This window comes from Mus pahari, chromosome 8 (genome assembly GCF_900095145.1).
Source record: "Mus pahari chromosome 8, PAHARI_EIJ_v1.1, whole genome shotgun sequence".
Taxonomy (NCBI): domain Eukaryota; kingdom Metazoa; phylum Chordata; class Mammalia; order Rodentia; family Muridae; genus Mus; species Mus pahari.
The window spans coordinates 5,278,924-5,297,156 of NC_034597.1; the positions used below are offsets into that span (position 1 = coordinate 5,278,924).

Genomic DNA, 18,233 nt, shown 5'->3' on the forward strand with positions numbered 1-18,233 from the left:
GTAGTGGGAGTGGGTGGGTAGGGGAACAGAGGTGGGGGGAGGGGTATGGGAAACTTTCGGGATAGCATTTGAAATGTAAATAAAGAAAATAATAATAATTTAAAAAAAGGCATGATATGCAGGCAAACTTTTAAAGCCTTTATCTACAGCACCTGGTTTGTGTAAAGGGAAATATAAAATCTTAGATTCTGAGAGGGGTACATTACATGTGCATCTTCTAGCAACTTGAAACAGAAGTTAACCAGTGGTCTGTTCATCAACTAGAGCTTCATTTTTTATTACATTAGACCAAAGCCTTGAGCCTCGAAGCCAGCAGGCAGAGATGGTATCCTAGCCAAGTTATGAGGTCTCAGAGTTGGTCCTTTCCACCTTTCTGCTTCTCTGTGTTTAGCAAGCATGCTTTGATTGCAACCTGATCACACCTCTGCCTGCAGGCTTTGCATTCTTATTCAAAGCAGGATGGAAGGTGAAATTGAGGCCTGGGTAAGCCAAAACAGCCATCCAGGGAGGATTCAGATCAGCATCTTCCACTTAACCTTGCTTTAGCTGGAAATGGGCTCTGGCTTTTTCTGACTCTGAAATGGTCTGGCAGCTTGAGAGTTTGCCACTGAGCACATGCCATCGCATATAATGGAGTTCTGTTTATAAAGCAAAAGGGGAAAAATGTATAGTGTTAGTCCACCAGCAGTGACTGTCACAGGCAGGCTGAGGCCACCTCATGCAGGGCCTCCTGACTCACAGGTTGGAGTGTGGATTTTATTCTAAATGCAGAAAGGGACTGCTGAAGGGATCTAAAGAGAAGAGTGATAAGATTGGTTTATTCAGATTTATTTATTCCACTGGGTAAAGTGGGCACAGGGAGGAAGAGCGGGAGGGGAGTCAGCTTGGATGGTCTCCTAGCTCAAGTGAAAAAGATGGCTGTGAGTGGAACTCAGGACAGGAGGTTGGATTTTACCACAGCCTGTGGCCTTCTACACTTAGATGCCCCCACCCGTGAGCACGGAGAGGACACTGAAGTCTAGATGTGGACTCTATCACTTAGAAGACCCCTTTCCTGGATGGTGGGGTAGCTAAGCATCGCGGTATGCTTTCCTTCTGGCGGGTAAGGAATTACCACCTCCACTTTATGTATGAATCAGATGAAGACACAAACAATCAAGCATCCTCCTGGATATGCAGTTGAAGATAATGAATTGATTATTTCTGAACCCAGCTGTGGTGGTTTCACACTTGTCCTACTTTGCTGGTCATATGCAGCATTTATGCTCAAACCCAGGCACTCGGTCTTAGTTTCCTTTCTCTGTTTTCTTTCCAGTTCAAAGCACTCTCAAGATTTCTGGACTCCCTCCCACAACAATATTTTATGGGCTGAACTTAGGATAGAAATCAGTATGGTGGAGTGGTAGAGGTAGGAATTTCCATGTTCTTGGTGCATGCTCATTTCTGTGTTTTCCATTTGTTTTTGTTTTTATAGTATAAAAACAAAAGTAGAATTTACCGTTTGGTGCCACCTGGTGGTTACTCTAGAAATTGCATAGTAGAGAATGAGCCTTCAGTGTTGCTTCTGTCCCTGAGATTTGTTGCCATCTTGAAGTCTCCCTGTTCATGAAATGCTGTAAACTCCAGACTCCTTCATGTAAACCTAGGGACAATAAGCATGGGGAGTTATCATACCTGTGGTCTTTTAGCCTGTTATCACCATTTTAGCTGGAGATTCTGTTTTCCATGACTTATTTAAGGTCCCACAGCTGTCATAAGAGGAATTGGATCTGAAGCACCACAATGCCAGGCAAGGGGGAGATGTGTCTAGGTTATGGTTGGAGCTATCTCTGACATTCATAATCATCAGTAACTTTTATATGATAGCCACTTTCAAACTCTAGATGAATATGAGTGTTTCCTCTTCCAGGCATAGTAGCTGTAAAATCTAGTAATAAATAGCTGGTAAGAGCAAGTCATGTCCAAAGCCACACTGTCTCACGGGTCTCCTGCGCCATACTCCTTTCCCACTGTTCTTGTTGGTTGGCCTTTCGTTACAGCAGGTGACAGGCTGTCATCCTTTGGCATTCTGAATCCCATTATTTCAAGGTACCTACAGCTACTGGCAGAAGACACAGTGGAGGGACCTGGTCACAATCCTAACTGAAACAGTTACAAACGCTTGGTCTTATCATTAGTGCATCATAATTTATCTTAACTGGAGACCTTTATCCATAGTAAATGGAATTCTGCGGACCTAAATTTACAATTTCTTCTCTTATGCCTTTTTCTGTTTGGGATTCTCAAAACATTAGTAGAAATAGGTGAACCCAAAACATTTGACTAAGAATCCTGACATTGCCACTCATAAATCTGTAGCAACAATGTCAAGTTACTAGGTCCTAATTTTCAGTGGCATTGAAATACTAGAGTTGTGTTAATCATCAAAACTGGCTTGTGGTGTACACACACACACCTCATGTGTTAAGTAAGTGACAATTAGCATCTCACTGTCACAGAAACAATATGGATCAAAAACAGTTGTCTACAAATATTGGGGTTTTTTTCACTTCTTTATTTCTTCTGTCCTGAGAATGTAGCCCAGGCCTTGAGTATGTCAGCCAAGTGCTCTATGCCAGCTACACCCATAGCCCATACAAATCTGCCTTTAAAAAGCCAGTCTGGATTTGTGAGGTTATTAGGAACTAATTAACTTCCACTGATGATTCCATAGAATGGCCTCCTGGTATATGCACAGGTAAAGTTATTCAAGGAGCTGGACGTTCATCTTGTGCCAGCAGGAAGGATCTGCTTGAGGGTGCAGGGAATGACAATGTTAAAAATGCTAATTGTAAGACACTTGTGGTAGCTCATAACTGTAAGCTCATTATCACAGAGGCTGGAGACGAGGCTTTTGTAAGTTTGAGGCCAGCTTGTGCTACATAGACTCTCTCAAATGCCACCCCAAAGTAAGTCATTACATTTTTATTATTTGTTTGAGGTGGGGCTGAGCACAAGTACCTCTGTGTGAACAGAATCTTCACATCACTTAGTTCAAACTCTACTTAGTTCATCATGACCTCATTTCCCTTCTGGCAAAGCAGTCTCAAATGCACTGCTAAGCTACCTGAGGGTGACTTTTGACATTATCTATCAAGTGTGTGGATGCTCTGGTCACTGGGAAATATCCTAGGACTTCTTGGGGACCATAGTTACAGTTAGGGTCCCTGTTGATCCAGTCTAATGTGTTTGTAATATGTTCAAGGTAAGTAGATCACAGATATGAATAGATCACCCCAGTAAAAGAACACAAAGTCTTCATGATTTTCTCTTCAATAAAGGGATTTACACATCTTCCATCCAGAAGGCTGGAGTGGATGTTGTTTGTAGCCTCTTAATGTTTGTTACCTGAAAAGCCAGGCTTCACCCAAAATCCTCCTTATCCTGAGCATGGTTTCTCAGTCAATAGAACCCATTTTTTTGTGGAAGAGGTCACAGGGTCCATGAATTGCTGAAGAGTGATACCCCAGAATCAAATAGTATGTAAATGCAAAGAGTATTTTATTCTGCAGAAGTCTGGCATGTAGACTGGGTCTCCCACTACCAGAATAAAGATATAACCAAGTGAGCTTGCAGGCCCGATTTAAAACATATTAGGGAATTCTGGGGTAGATGACTTCTATGTTAATCTGTTGGATTCATCTCTATGAACATTCCATTACTGGGGTCTGGGCACTGGAAACTTGCTGGGGAGGTCTGGAAACTGTTGCTGAGGAAGTCTGGAAACTGCTGCTGACCCATTTTCCTTGACTCAGGCGAGGTGGTGGGGCAGCTTCTGAGGACTGGACTTGCCTGCAATTACCCAGTTTTTGGAAACAGATATTTAGGCCTAGTCTCCTTAGCTAACAATTTGAAGCCTGTCATGAAATCAGTTTAACCTTCTCAATACTTTGGCAAGGACAAATACTTTGCAATGGTGTTTTGATGTAGCCATGCCCTAAATTTTATTGATAATTGTCATGAGGAAAACATTTTTTATGCTGTGCTTAAATGTGTCAAAATAAATAGCTCAGGGGCAGATTTCAGAGGTTTGAACCAGCCTAGTTAACTAAGTTGTGTTGAACCAGGTTTTCTTCTTGCCTCTCATGGTTCATTTGTCTACAGGCTGTAGTGTTTGGAGGGACACCTACAATTGGCAACTAACATTAGGGATTCAGTCTTGAGAGAAGGTAAAAAAGTTTTTCTTTAAATAAAACTTAGAGGTTTAGGAAAACTGGGCCTCTCACTCAAGGGTTACTGACAGTAAGTGAAAGAGTGGAATTAATATGGGTTCTTCTCAGTCCTTTGAGACCAAGTGTTTTATACAATTATTGAGGTGTTTGTTAAGTTCCAGAGGAACAAAATATTCATAGCTCGGCAAACTTATATGGATAGAAACAAATGTAAAGTCTGCCTATGAAAGGCAAGGTGAAGTCACTGACAATTGCTATGCAAGCTGGAGTATAGTAATGTGTGTCTTGAATCTTCTCAGGAGGAGCAAAACTTTTAAAAAAAGGAAAAAAGAAAGAAAGAAAGAAAGGAAGGAAGGAAGGAAGGAAGGAAGGAAGGAAGGAAGGAAGGAAGGAAGGAAGGAAAGGAGAAAGAAAAATGAGAAAGTTTTTTTGTTTTTGTTTTTGTTTTGTTTTTCCTGATTAACACAGATCTTGGCAGAGCAGGCAGATGAGGGAGTGTGGTTGCTTGGCTTCCAAGCCAGCCATGCACATTCAAGGCTCATCCTCTTGAGTGATCTAACAAACTCAAAGCCCTCCAACTCCTGGGCCCTTTCAACTGCTTGGTCTGGATGCAACAAATACCTGAATTCCAAAGAATGATGGGCAGGGCTCTGCTGCCCTCAGCAAGAGCTAGGTCTCAGATGCCCAAAGGTTTAGCTCTTGTTTGGTTGTTTTTTATTTGTTTGTGCTTTCCTCATAGCAGAAAGCACTCAGTAGAGGTTGATTAATTTTTTTCCTTCATGGGAAAAATTAAAACAGGCCCAACTTCTTTTACAGGAACAACTGCACCCAGGACATTGTGTATAAGCTGGTGCTGTTGAACAATCCTTAGGTACAGCTCATTCATTTTACGGATGATATTGTCTCTCCTCCTGCTTGTCTAATCAATGCATAAATGAATGTTTAGCTTCCATGGTAAATAAACCAAAAGAGCAAAATTTAAGATGTTGGACCATTTCAATTGGGTATGCTATTACCTGTCAATTACTACTAAGAATTTGGTTTTGCTATTTTAGTTGCTTTAAGAAGACGCCTGTTTAATTCTTAAAAAAATTTGTAAGACTTGAAGCAGAATGGGATATTAACTTATTAAATAATGCAGCTGCTAATGTGAAATCTCATAGAATCAGTCCCTTCCTGGTAAAGAGCCTACAGAAATAACTATGCCAATAAAATGAATGCAGGTTGATTGTTCCACACTGATAAAAATTGGCAGGTTGTGTTAGTATATTTCTTGGGATCTATAAGTAATCACTATCCAATAGATGTCCTTTTATGAAGTTTTAAAAAATATATTGCATTGTTAGTGCATAAAATTATATCCAAAAATCTTATAGAAATTATTTTTAATGCTTTAATAGAGTGCTCTTCAAAAGGACAAGGAACATACATTTTATATATTCTTATCTACTACAACAACTTTATATGTAACTTGAATTCAACCCGTATTTAGGAGAATAGATGTTCTAAATAGCAACCATGTGACTTACCTCCATCTGGGCTGATGAGTTCACCAGGATGGAAACAACCATGTGGCTGACAGCCACCCTCATTAAATCTTAAAGGTACATGACATGTAACTTCACCATTCTCTTGGTTAAGATGACCACATGATATAAACCAACTAAGACAGTGCTTACAAAACTTCTCAATCCTATCGAGACCTCTGCTTTTCATTGCATCTCTTTTTGTGACTAAGAAGGCAATAGCAAGTCTCCAAAATATTTTGGGCTAGGATAGATTACTTGTATGATAATACATTCCTAAAATTATAATTGTATATGCAAGTTAACAGAAACTTGGAAAAACATGTGGTTTTGCTAACTTTGTTCAACGCCAGGCTTCTAGAAAATCTTAAGTACTAAGTGACATATATTTGATAAGCATGTTTGATAAATATGTCTATAAAATACCTAAGGTCTGTGCAAGCTAGTGGAAGGTGACTTGAAAATATATGTCAAGCCTCTTTGTCTTTGTGGCTGTATTTATTTGATCTTTAATTCAAAATTTGAAGGCTCAATATAAACAGGAATAAACTATAAAACTCCAATCTTAAATAAGCCACTACTTTGTTATAAATTGTTAAAAATAATTAAACCATAGAATTTAATTGTTAGTCATATTATAAATGATCAGATTTCTTAATATGTTCAAAACCATGCGTGTGGTCATGTTAAGTACAAATGTAATAATTTACAAAGAAAAACTTAGACCTATAAATGCTATAAAGGTTAAGGCTAACGCAAGTGATTAGAAACAACTAAAGCTTGTTTACAATCTTGTATACTTAATAAATGATCTTCAAACTCCTGGAGATCTGCTGAATACAGCATTTAAAATATTAAACAAAAATTACCTCCGTGCCATTAGGTTATACTTCCTGCTCTAATTTATATTTCTCAGACCTCTGAGGATGTTGCCAGCTGACCAGCAGCAAGCACTGAGCCCTTTTTCCATGGTGACTGCAGCTGCAGAGGCAGTCCGTTTCATGCGTAAAAATCTGACCCACCATTTATCACACTGGCAGATATCACACTGAAAGACATGAGCTCACAAAACAAGTTTCAATGTAACTTTTAAAATTCTATCCTATTGAAATATGACAGTAATACTAAACTTCTGGCACTTCTGTTTCTGTAAAACATGAGCATGAAGGGCCTGTGTGTGTGTGTGTGTGTGTGTGTGTGTGTGTGTGTGTGGTGTATACATATATGCATGCTATTAATTATATACTAATATATTTAATATGTAATAAGAAATTTCACTTTGTCTTTTACATCAAAATTGGAGATTTTCATGTTTCATATCTCAAGCACCTGAGATCACTTTCTAAAACTTGAATAAATTAGAAATTGAACATAAGGAAAATAAGAGTAATTGAAATCAGAAAGTATTGTTGTTATTGTTGCGTGTGTATTTGTTTTTATATTTCTTCTAAATAACATCATGGCCAAGAAAAGCAAACGTAATTGTATACTTCTCAAATTCCCTTGGGCTTTACCTACAGGGGGATAAATCAAAATTATAATCAGGAAACTAGATTATTGTAAAGTTTTCACCAAAAATTATTTGTGATTTGTGATACGGCCTCATTATCTGTTACATTAAATTGTCTCTAAAATAAGTAGAAACTAAAGGTTTCCAGCAAATTCTTTCAGGGAATTGTGCTTTGCTACTGTGCACATTGTTGTTTTATTCACAGTATCAGCCAGATGAATACATGCATGTTTGGATGGAAAAGACTTGATTGATTTCACCTTCAGGCTTTTCTGTGACTGCTTCGCAGGTAATTCTGAGGATCCTTTTACTTAGTAAAAGAATCTTCTTGAGCTCAGAATTAAAAATTTTGCTAAATTTTAAAATCCCAAATCTTTTTTTAAAATACCTTTTCTTTTTAAAGGTTTATTTATTTATTATATGTGAGTACACTGTAGCTGACTTCAGACACACCAGAAGAGGGAGTCAGATCTCATTACAGATGGTTGTGAGCCACCATGTGCTTGCTGGGATCTGAACTCAGGACCTTTGGAAGAGCAGTCAGTGCTCTTAACCACTGAGCCATATCTCCAGCCCTAAAATCCCAAATCTTAAGTTAAAATTCACTTAAATGTTTAAAAGTTAATTATCACTGTGAATTAGATGGGTTTGGTTTGATTTTTCGTTTTGAGCTTGTCCTTGGTTTGATAAATGATTAGTCTTTAGCCAGAGAGATAATTAAATGAGCCTGTCCTCTGTTCAAAGGGGTTATTGTATACAATATAAAGACATTAGTTTATATAATATTCCAGACTTCTAGAAAATAATTAGTAATGAATGGACATGAGGTTGATATTTGAACCTGAAGCTATCTGATTCTGGGGCCTTCTCTGCTGTAAGACCTGTAGATGTCTATGGTAAATTTCACTACAGGCATGCCCAATGCTTTTCCCTAGCTAGTAAGATACAGAACACAGCCTCAGGTGTGGCATGAGGCTCTAGGAGCTCTGAGAAAATACTATTCTGTCTTATCTAAAACTCAACTTTGCCAAGTAGCAATTTATGCATGTTCTTTTGGGACCCATTACAGCAGCAACAACAAAATGACAAAGACCCTAATAACACTAGCAAATGATTTAAGAAAACTTAGTATTGTTTGTGATAATAAGATTTCTTACTATCCACAGGATATTATGAAACACCACCAAGTACTTAATTGGCAAACGTATACAAAAAAAAAGTAGGTATATACTCTAAGTTCCCAAATATTATGTTATATTTAGCTATGTTATTTTAATTTTATTTTATTTTAAAGGATTATGCTTTTTCTGTTGCTCAAAAGTATTTTGCCCTAATGGAGACACAATTTAAAGTATATATTAATCAGTGGAAAAGGCCTGGTGTTCTAACATCAAGGAGTAGTTGTGCTGGGTCTCTCCAGAAAATGAGTGAAGTCCCAGATGGCATCCTCTTTGATGCATTCAACCAGAAGAGAATGCCAGAAACCACAAGACCAGTGAACCGTCTAAAGATAGACAACAAACCCATCAAGAGGAAATATAAGCTGATTGCTTGGGGATACATCAAGGCTCCAACTTCTCAAGGGATACTTTGGAGAAACAGTAAGGACATTATACTACTGACCCCCAAAATGCTGTTATGTTTAATGAGTATATGGTATGCTAACTCTTAAGTGTCGATGAAACATCCAAATACCTTTTGTTTGTGTGAGACAGTATGATGCTGTTTTGCCACACTAAAAATTGTTTTTATTCTTTAAAAACAATTATTTGGATAAAAGATGGTCTATCATTATTTTGTCAATGGAATGGGGCATATTTTGCTTGGATATTTTACTACTGATGTAAAGTTAAAGAAGAAAAAGGCTGACTATTGCTTCCCAAAGTTGATACAAAATAGGGGCACTATAGATAATTTGTTGCTCAGACATGATCTTGGTTGTCAACAGATTCCTGACATGTGTTGCTTTAACCTGTCAAATTTATTTACACAAAGAGATAGACAAAATTTCTCCAGTAACCTTTGAGTGATTATCATGGCTAAGATGGCTTTCCCCTTTCTTATAATTCTATATATAATTCTACATTGATTAGACTAGCCATGGAGGCAATGATTTCTATCATGACCTACTACAGCCACTATTTTTTCTTTAAAATGTTAAAAATGGGGAGACGTAGGAGCACACGAGACCTTCAGCTCACAAACAGTACAAGGGAAACTACTTGTCTCTTAATGGGATGGATCTATGCCTGCTTCATTTATAAGGCTGGGGTGGGTGTTGTAGATAGCCTGGCAACGTTTGCTACTCTGTATTCACTGAGCCCTGAGGAGAGGGATTTAATGGAGATATCCCTTTTAGGATACTGTGTTCTACAGTTGGTGCTTCTGTCTCCTCTCAGTCTCTGTCTCTCTCTGTGTACCTTTCTCTCTCTAACTCTGTAGAGCACCTTCACAGCCTCTTGTCTCATCAGCCTCTATCCCCCTCTCGGGAAGAACCAGAACATTAAGAAGAAAATAGATGCACACTCTAAGACTGTTCAAGACCAGTATACAAGTGCCCAGTGGAAACAAGTCTCTGAATGGGAGTTAATGGTGGCAGAGCAGGGCAGTGAAGGACACCCATGAGCTTGGACCCTTGAGAAATTGTGTGGTTTGAATGAAAATGGCCATCATTGGCCATCACTGTTTGAAAGGATTAGGCCTTACTGGTGTAGGCTTTGATGGAGAAAATGTGTCACTGAGGGTAAGCTTTGTGTTTCAAATGCTCAAGCCAGGCTCAGTTTTTCCTCTCTTTTTGCTACCTAATGACTCTTGGCTACACCACTCTAGTACCACGTTTACCTGCTTACTCCATGTTTCCTGGGACGAAAGCAAATTCCTTGAAACTCGGTGGAAAAGGTGCTAACATTTTTTTTTTTATTTATTGATAAATAGCAAAAAGCAAATAAATGGTGAACCGGGCCCGCATTTGTTCTTTCACACACACTCGTCACTAACTTTTCCAGTCTGGCAGGCATAGCCTGGCTTCTGGCAGCGCGCAGGTAAACATGACTCGATGTTCCTGGCCTTCGGATCCTCTGCATGGAGTTCGCGTGGGGTCCACGGGGATTGTTTCTCGACTCGTTGTTGTCTCAGTTGGGCCCTCGGGAGATGAGCGATTTTGCCATGTCAGACTGGAGTTTTAAGCTAAATTCAGCCAATTACAACCAGGGCGTTCTACACATTACTTCATGCACTTCTCTATCACTCTCACGCACGCACGCTTGCACCCACGCACTCACTGTGGCCTGGTTTTCATAGTTATCCAGGGCCGCAGACGCAGTCCATGGGTTGCCCCACCGCGGGCTTGGGTAGTGGGCATAAGTTGTTCTTTATCACTCGCACCCACTCTCCAAGGTTGGTTTTCATGGCAATCTGTGGCTGCGGGGAGTGCAGCTGCGGTGTCTCAGGGCTGAGACTGTGGGCACCTTTTACGACATCAAGAAAAAAGCCCTCTGAGACCATGTGTTCTTTAGAATAATGGACTAAACCTCTGAATTCTAAGCCAGCCCCAATTAAACGTTCTCCTATATAAAAAGTTTCAGTGGTCATGGGGTTTCTTCACAGCAATAAAAACTTAAGACAGAAAACATTCTCCACCTCTGATTCTGTATATTAGCTTAGCTCTCTCAGTTCCAGCCTCCATAAACTGGGCACAGTAATAGCAACTCCTCCATAGGGTTATGCTGAAGAAGAAATAAGACATTCTAAACAAGTTTTCAGTACCTAATGCTACTAACCCGACAAAGTAACACTCACCTGTGATATAGGGAGGCTTCTTAGAAGATGCCATTTCAAAAGCCATGGAGCAACTTACTAAAGTTTCCCCAGGTGAAAAGAAAGGTTAGGTTATAGCTTAGCAACTCCCTTGTACACCGCAATGAAATTCTTACATCCCCTTCAAATAATCGCTTCTGTACAGGTTTTTAAAAAAAAAAAAAAAAAAAAAAAAGCATTATGCTCCTCACAGAGACAGTACTGCTGGATCTGCTGGAGCGGTCATCGGGTCATCGTAAAAGTGGTCAGCATCCCTCTAAGAAAAGCCCCTCTCCCTCCCCCTCGCCCTCCCCCTCGCCCTCCCGCCCTCGCCCTCTCGCCCTCGCCCTCACTGACTTTAGCTGCCCCTGGAGAACAGAATTCTGTCCAAAGCATTGACTTCATCAGGTGCCTCATAGAAAAACAATCGGAACCGGGAGGAGTGGGGAGAGGAGGAAAGAAGAGGTTCTCCCCCTAGACAGCTTCCTTTCCAAAGCCAAGGACTGGCTAGTTCACAGGACCGCATTCATCTTTTCAGTTTCATTTAGTGAAATGAAAAAAATACGGCTTGCTTGCCCTGTTGTTCTCTCAGATCCTGTTTTTTGTTTGTTTGTTTGTTTGTTTTTGTTTGTTTGCCTCCCTTGTTGTGGTGGTTGAACTTGACTATCCAACTCGACAAAGAACTGGTCAGAGATTCTGTTGGGGAATCAGTTCCAGACATGGGATAGCAGGGTGGCTGAGGAAGAACAGAACCATCCCATAGACTGAGGGCTTGGACGGAGCTTGTGTGGAAGGAGGAAGGTCCTGCATAGACACTTGTTCTGCTCATTCAGAGTGAAAGAGCCTCTGCTACCATGACTCCCAGGCCAGAGTCCACGATCCTCAGCATTTGATTATGGGCTTGTTTGGGCATACATTTGATTAAACTGGAAAACCAGAAGGAAAGAGCCACTGATGAATTGTATTTATTGTCTTGACACTCCGATGTCTTAAAACGTCCACATTATAGATGTTTTAAACCATCTGAAACACTTTTTAAAAGCATACGCAATAAATTGTGTTCATAATTCAGAATTTTAATATGCTACCCTCTAGTGGCGAGTAGAACCAATTCTCCCAACTATTTTTATTTGTATTGTTTGAGGAGCTAATACATGTATATAATGTGTTTTGATCAAATCCACACTGCAATTAATTTTATTCCCTAACTATTGCCCCAATTCTGTGTTATTTAATAAATGCGCTGAGTACCCTTAGTGCTGCCAGGACTTATCTGGGGATAGGGCTATGTCCAGGAACATGGCTGGGCTCTCAGGGACCACATCCTAAACAAAGCTGATTCTTCATCTCCAAGCAGCTTCCAATTCCAATGGTTTTCTACCTAGTGGTGGGCTTCATGGCTGCTTCTCCATCCTGGGATTTTATCTTGCTCATTCTTGTGCAGCTTAGAAGACTAAGCATCATATTGAATTCTTGCATGTTGACAAGCAGTCATCTGTGCGGGTGTAAGACACACTTCTCAGCCTCCTGTTGTCTATGACATCAGACTTTGAGAGTCTTTGTGTTGGTGTTTTGGTCTGCTTGCGATATGTGCTACTCCATAAGCTCCTACTGGCTGCTGTTGGGCTGCCTGAGGACCTAATGTTTTCTTCAGGGTTGAGCCCAGCAACTGCTGCAAGGGCCGGAGAGGTTCAGACTCAGAGAGGATGGGCAGAGAGGCTGTAATCAGGCTTCTTCATTAATGCCTTGTGTGATGTTGCCAGCAAGAATCCTTTATTGTCTGGGTTAAGAATGAGCTAAATGGGGCTGTCTTCTTTTACAAACATAGAAATTAGGAAGCTACAAGTCTAGGTAACATTTGTCTGTCGGGTGAGAGGATGTGACAGCCTGCCATTCCATCCTTTCTCACGCCCTGAAGACTGGAACCCTGTCACTTCCCACCATGAAGCATCTTCTGGCTGTTCTGTGACCATTTCCAGAATGTATAATTCAGTAAAACGGGGAGGAGAGAGTTGTAGTTATCTTGATATTTTATCCTAACCAGAAACTAGAGTTAATGAAAAATATACACTTTAAGCCAGCCAACAATTTTGTTTTTACAGTGATTTAGTCACCAGAAGCCGTAGAGAAGATCTTATTTGCCTGGGTCCTCTTTCTCTTCATTAGCTTCTTTGCTGGAACCACCTCCCACCCCCTTACCCTCACTGTCCTCCCTGCAGTGCTCCTACCTGATAGGCGTGATTTCAAAATGTGTTTTAGAATATGAAAACTTAGTGGCAGAAAACTCATAGACATCAAACAGGATGCTGTTTGTGTTAGGTTAAAATTCTTTAAAAAGCAAAACAAAGCTGTAAGGTGGGGAAGTTTTAAGTTTCCGGAGGCTTCTCAGTGTTATCCAGCTAAAAATGGGCTATGATATAAAAAGAGATGTGAGACTTAGCTACTGGGCTTTAATGGCTAGAGAGATAGAACATACTGTCTCAACACTTGGAGGAGTCATTTGCACTTAATATGGATCAAGATGAAATAAGGCTCTGGAGGCAGAGTGTCAGACAACTCTGGAGTTTATGTCATAGAAGTGGGGTTAAAATGAAATAGCAGTGAGAATTCAGTGCATCTGGGTTTGGATGCAGCTGTCTTATAAAGGATCAAGACCATTGCTGGCATTAGTTTGCTGTAATTTTCATCACATGAACTGTTTTTGTTTTGTTTTTGAATCAGGATCTCATGTATACCAGAATAACCTCAAACTCACTATGTAATCAACAATAAACTTAAATTTCTGATCTCCTGCCTCTATTTCTCAAGAAGCCACAATTCGTACTCATAAGTTTTTATCATTCAAAAGTAAAGAACTTATTAATACTTTTAGTTTCGATAAAAATATTTAGCTAAATAATTTGGAGAATGAAATGACACAAACTTCCTATTCCTGTGGAGGAGACCATAGGATTTGCTGCAAGTTGTCCACATGAGTCTTCTAGTAATTTAGAATTGTCCATAACTCTTAAAACAAGCCAGTTTTGTGGTTGAATCAATTAGGAATTTAGGCAACACCCTGTTTCATTCATCACCAACATATTTTGAACTAGTTATCTTGCTGTGGTCACATTCTGATATGTTGTGGAAGACCATACTCTTCCTAGACTAGGATCTCAATATGAACGTATGCTTCTCAGTCATGCCAAAGGTTTGCTGAAAATGCAAACATTTTAAAGCAGGGTAATGATAAATATGACACAGGAGAATCCTGCAGTTAGCTAAATCTAAAGATGCTATGCTTGTAGGTTTGAACTGACTGTAAGAAGACTCAAACCATTAGTATCGCTTTTACTCTCACAGAGAAAGAGACAACAGGCACCTGTTGGAGTGATTGGTACATTTGAAGGAGATGAGACTCAAAGAAAAACAGAGGAAAATGGTGGTAGGGCAAGTGGAGGAATGGAAGGTGGAAACCAGACATGAAAATCTCTGTGCCCCATCTAAATGGCTTGAGGGTGGGAAGGGCAAGCGTTCATACTTCCTAGCCATGAAGTTATAGAGCCTGACACTGGGCAATCATTTACCAACTGTATATCTCAGGGAAGTCTGGATGTGTGACTAACCCCACTGTGAGTCTAATTTGATCTTTTTTGTTTGTTATAATTTTATTACCCTTATCAGTTATTAGTTTGAGAAAAGATTGATTCCTAATCGGTACCCACCTAAGATCACCAGAAATTAGATAAGTTCTTTTTTGTTTAAGGGGGAATAGAAAGAGCCGAGAGAGAAATAAATGCTCATTCCATCTCTCCTACAATTGGAATAGCATTGGAGTTGGCTTGCATAAATCACTACAGCCACCTCTGGTCAAAAAGGAGACAGTGAGCCATACTGCTAAGCTGGTCTCAAATGACCTTAATTTTGATTTGGGAAGATTTAAGAAAAATGGGCTTTTCTTTTCCTTTTTAACTCTTTATTGGTTCTTGGTGAATTTCACATCATGCAGCAATCCCATTCATCTCCCACTCCCCTTGTACCTGCCCTCCATCCTTGTAACGGCCCCCCAACATAGAAAAAAACAATTTCATTATGGAAGCTGTAGTGTGTCACAGTGTCCCACAGTACACCCATTTGTCCACACTTCTTTCTTACAAATGTTCCTTGCAATGACTCATTGGTCTGGAATGAGGCCTCTGGCTTCAGTTACTCTATTAATAGTGGAATCTCACAGGTACTCCTCACATGTCATGGACATCCTGCAGCTTTGTATTTGTAGGTCCAGCCTCTTCATGCATGGCAGAAGTACACTGATGAGGTAGATGTTGGGCTGGGCCAATTGAAAACCCTGGGTCTAGACCTGAGAGGTATCTCAGCTGGTCAACCAACTGCCTATCTTGCTTTCATTCCCTGAGGCTCACTCACCAGCAACCCTTGCAACCAGGGCCACCTCTACCCTGCTCTCTAGGGGAGGTACAGTATCCACTTCTCAGAAGCCATGATAGGATGAGCTTATAAGGAGCAGGTAATGGTCCTGAGATGAATCCACCGTGAATTTAAAAATCCACCACAGATTTGCTCTGATAGGCAAGATCCAGGAGAAATTCCTGCTATTAATGTTTTTCCTGTTATTATTGATCATGTATAACACTCACTAGGTATTAGCCTGCCCTTTTGAGCAGATCTCTGCAGAACAAGGAGGATGTAATGTCTTCTAGTAATGCTAATAGACAAATAGATAACTTCTTAATTCTTAATGATGATCCTCTAAGAATTCCTAACATACCTGTGCCACCTTAGGTGCAAACATGGTGAACAGTCCCACAGTCCCCAGGGGACTCTCCACGCCGCAGGTGCCCTAGCACACCCAGAATCTTGGGATCACTGGTGAGTGGAATGCAACATCTGATCCAAAACAACCCAGAGGGGCATGTGACAGCAGGAATAGGTACACAGGAAACACGCCTAAACAGTGGCTGGGGTTCGTTCCGGTTGGTGCCAGCCCCATGCCACCTTGGGTGCAGCAGTTGGTCCCATGGTCAAAGAGGACTCTCCATGCTGCAGGCACCCCAGCAAACCCAGGATCTTAGGATCACTGAGGAGTAACAGCCTCCAGAATGGGCTCTGACCCCAGGACTCAGGAGAGAGAGCCATCTCTCAGAGACCAGTCTATGCAGGGGAGCCCATGGGCCTTAGAAGCAACAGAGCTTCTCGGACAAGGTGCCTTTGGACCTTCATCTTCATCCAGGAGGTGGATCTGAGCTCCAGACCTCTGTATACCATCCCTGCAAGAGGAGAGCTTGCCTGAAGATAGTGCTCTGACCACTGGGACTCAGGAGATACCTGGACTCCCAGGACTGCTGAGAGAGGATAAAGAATCACAGGAGGAACAAGCTCCAGCCAGAGACAGCTAAAACATCTAACATCAGAGATTACCACACATGGCGGAAGGCAAACATAAGAATCTTACTAACAGAAAACAAGACCACTGGGCATCATCAGAACCCAGTACGCCCACCACAGGAAGTCTTGAGTACCCCAAAACATCTGAAAAACAAGATTTGAATTTAAAATCACATCTCATGATGCTGGTAGAGGATTTCAAGTAGGGCATTAATAACTCACTTAAAAAATACAGAACACTGCTAAACAGTTAGAAGTCCTTAAAGAGGAAGCACAAAAATCCCTCAAAGAATTACAGGACAACACAACCAAACAGGTGATGGAGTTGAACAAAATCATCCAAGACCTAAAAATGGAGGTAGAAACAATAAAGAAAACCCAAGGGGAGACAACTCTGGAGATAGAAACCCTAGGAAAGAAATCAGGAACCATAGATGTGAGCATCAGTAACAGAATACAAGAGGTGGAAGAGAGAATCTCAGGTGGAGAAGATTCCATAGAAAACATGGACATAACAATCAAAGAAAATGCAAAACCCCAAAAGATTCTAACTCAAAACATCCAGGAAATCCAGGACACACTGAGAAGACCAAACCTAAGGATAATAGGTGTAGATGAGAATGAAGATTTTCAACTTAATTTGATTTTCTGGAGTCCAGCTTCTTGAGTTATTTGTATATATTTGATATTAGTCCCTCATCGGAATTAGGATTGGAAAAAATCCTTTCCCAATCTGTTGGTGACCTTTTTGTCTTATTGACAGTGTTTTTTGCCTTACAGAAGCTTTGCAATTCTATGAGGCCCCATTTGTCAATTCTCAATCTTACAGCACAAGCCATTGTGGTTCTGTTCAGGAATTTTTCCTCCGTGTCCATATGTTCTAGGGTTTTCCCAACTTTCTCCTCTATAAGTTTTAGTGTCTCTGTAGTTCCTTGATCCACTTAGACTTGAGCTTTGTACAAGGAGATAAAAATGGATCAATTGGCATTCTTCTACATGAAAACTGCCAGTTGAGCCAACACCATTTGTTGAAAATGCTGTCTTTTTACCACTGAATGGTTTTAGCTCCCTTGTCAAAGATTAAGTGGCCATCTGCATGTGGGTTAATTTCTGGGTCGTCAATTCTGTTCCATTGATCTACCTGTCTGTCGCTGTACCAGTACCATGCAGTTTTTAACCACAATTGCTCTGTAGTACAGCTTGAGGTCAGGCATGGTGATTCCACCAGAGGTTCTTTTCTTGTTGAGAATAGTTTTTGCTATCCTAGGGTTTTTATTATTCCAAATGAATTTGCAAATAGCCCTTTCTAACTCAGTGAAGAATTGAGTTGGAATTTTGATGAGGATTACATTGAATCTGTANATTGCTTTTGGCAAGATAGCCATTTTGACTATATTAATCCTGCCAATCTCTGAGCACGGGAGACCTTTCCATCTTCTGAGATGTTCTTTACTCAGTTTCTTTCTTCAGAGACTTGAAGTTCTTATCATACAGATTTTTGACTTCCTTAGCTAGAGTCACACCAAGGTATTTTATATTATTTGTGACTATTGTGAAGGATATTGTTTCCCTAATTTCTTTCTCAGCCTGTTTATCCTTTGTGTAGAGAAAGGCCACTGATTTGTTTGAGTGAATTTCATATCCAGCTACTACACTGAAGCTGTTTATCAGGTTTAGGAGTTCTCTGGTGAAATGTTTAGGGTCACTTATATATACTATCATAACATATGCAAATAGTGATATTTTTACTTCTTCCTTTCCAATTTGTACCCCCATGATACCCTTTTGTTGTCTAATTGCTCTGGCTAG

At 40.3% G+C, this 18,233-nt stretch overlaps 1 pseudogene across 1 annotated transcript in view; it reads right to left on the minus strand.

Moving 5' to 3' along the window:
- LOC110325699 overlaps positions 1 to 5,782 on the minus strand; it is a 90,502-nt pseudogene extending 84,720 nt beyond the window's left edge. Inside the window, exon 1 of the transcript XR_002380757.2 lies at positions 5,741 to 5,782. The product of XR_002380757.2 is annotated as a ribosome maturation protein SBDS pseudogene (transcript). The remainder of the gene's footprint in view (positions 1 to 5,740) is intronic.
- Positions 5,783 to 18,233: the final 12,451 nt, after the last annotated feature.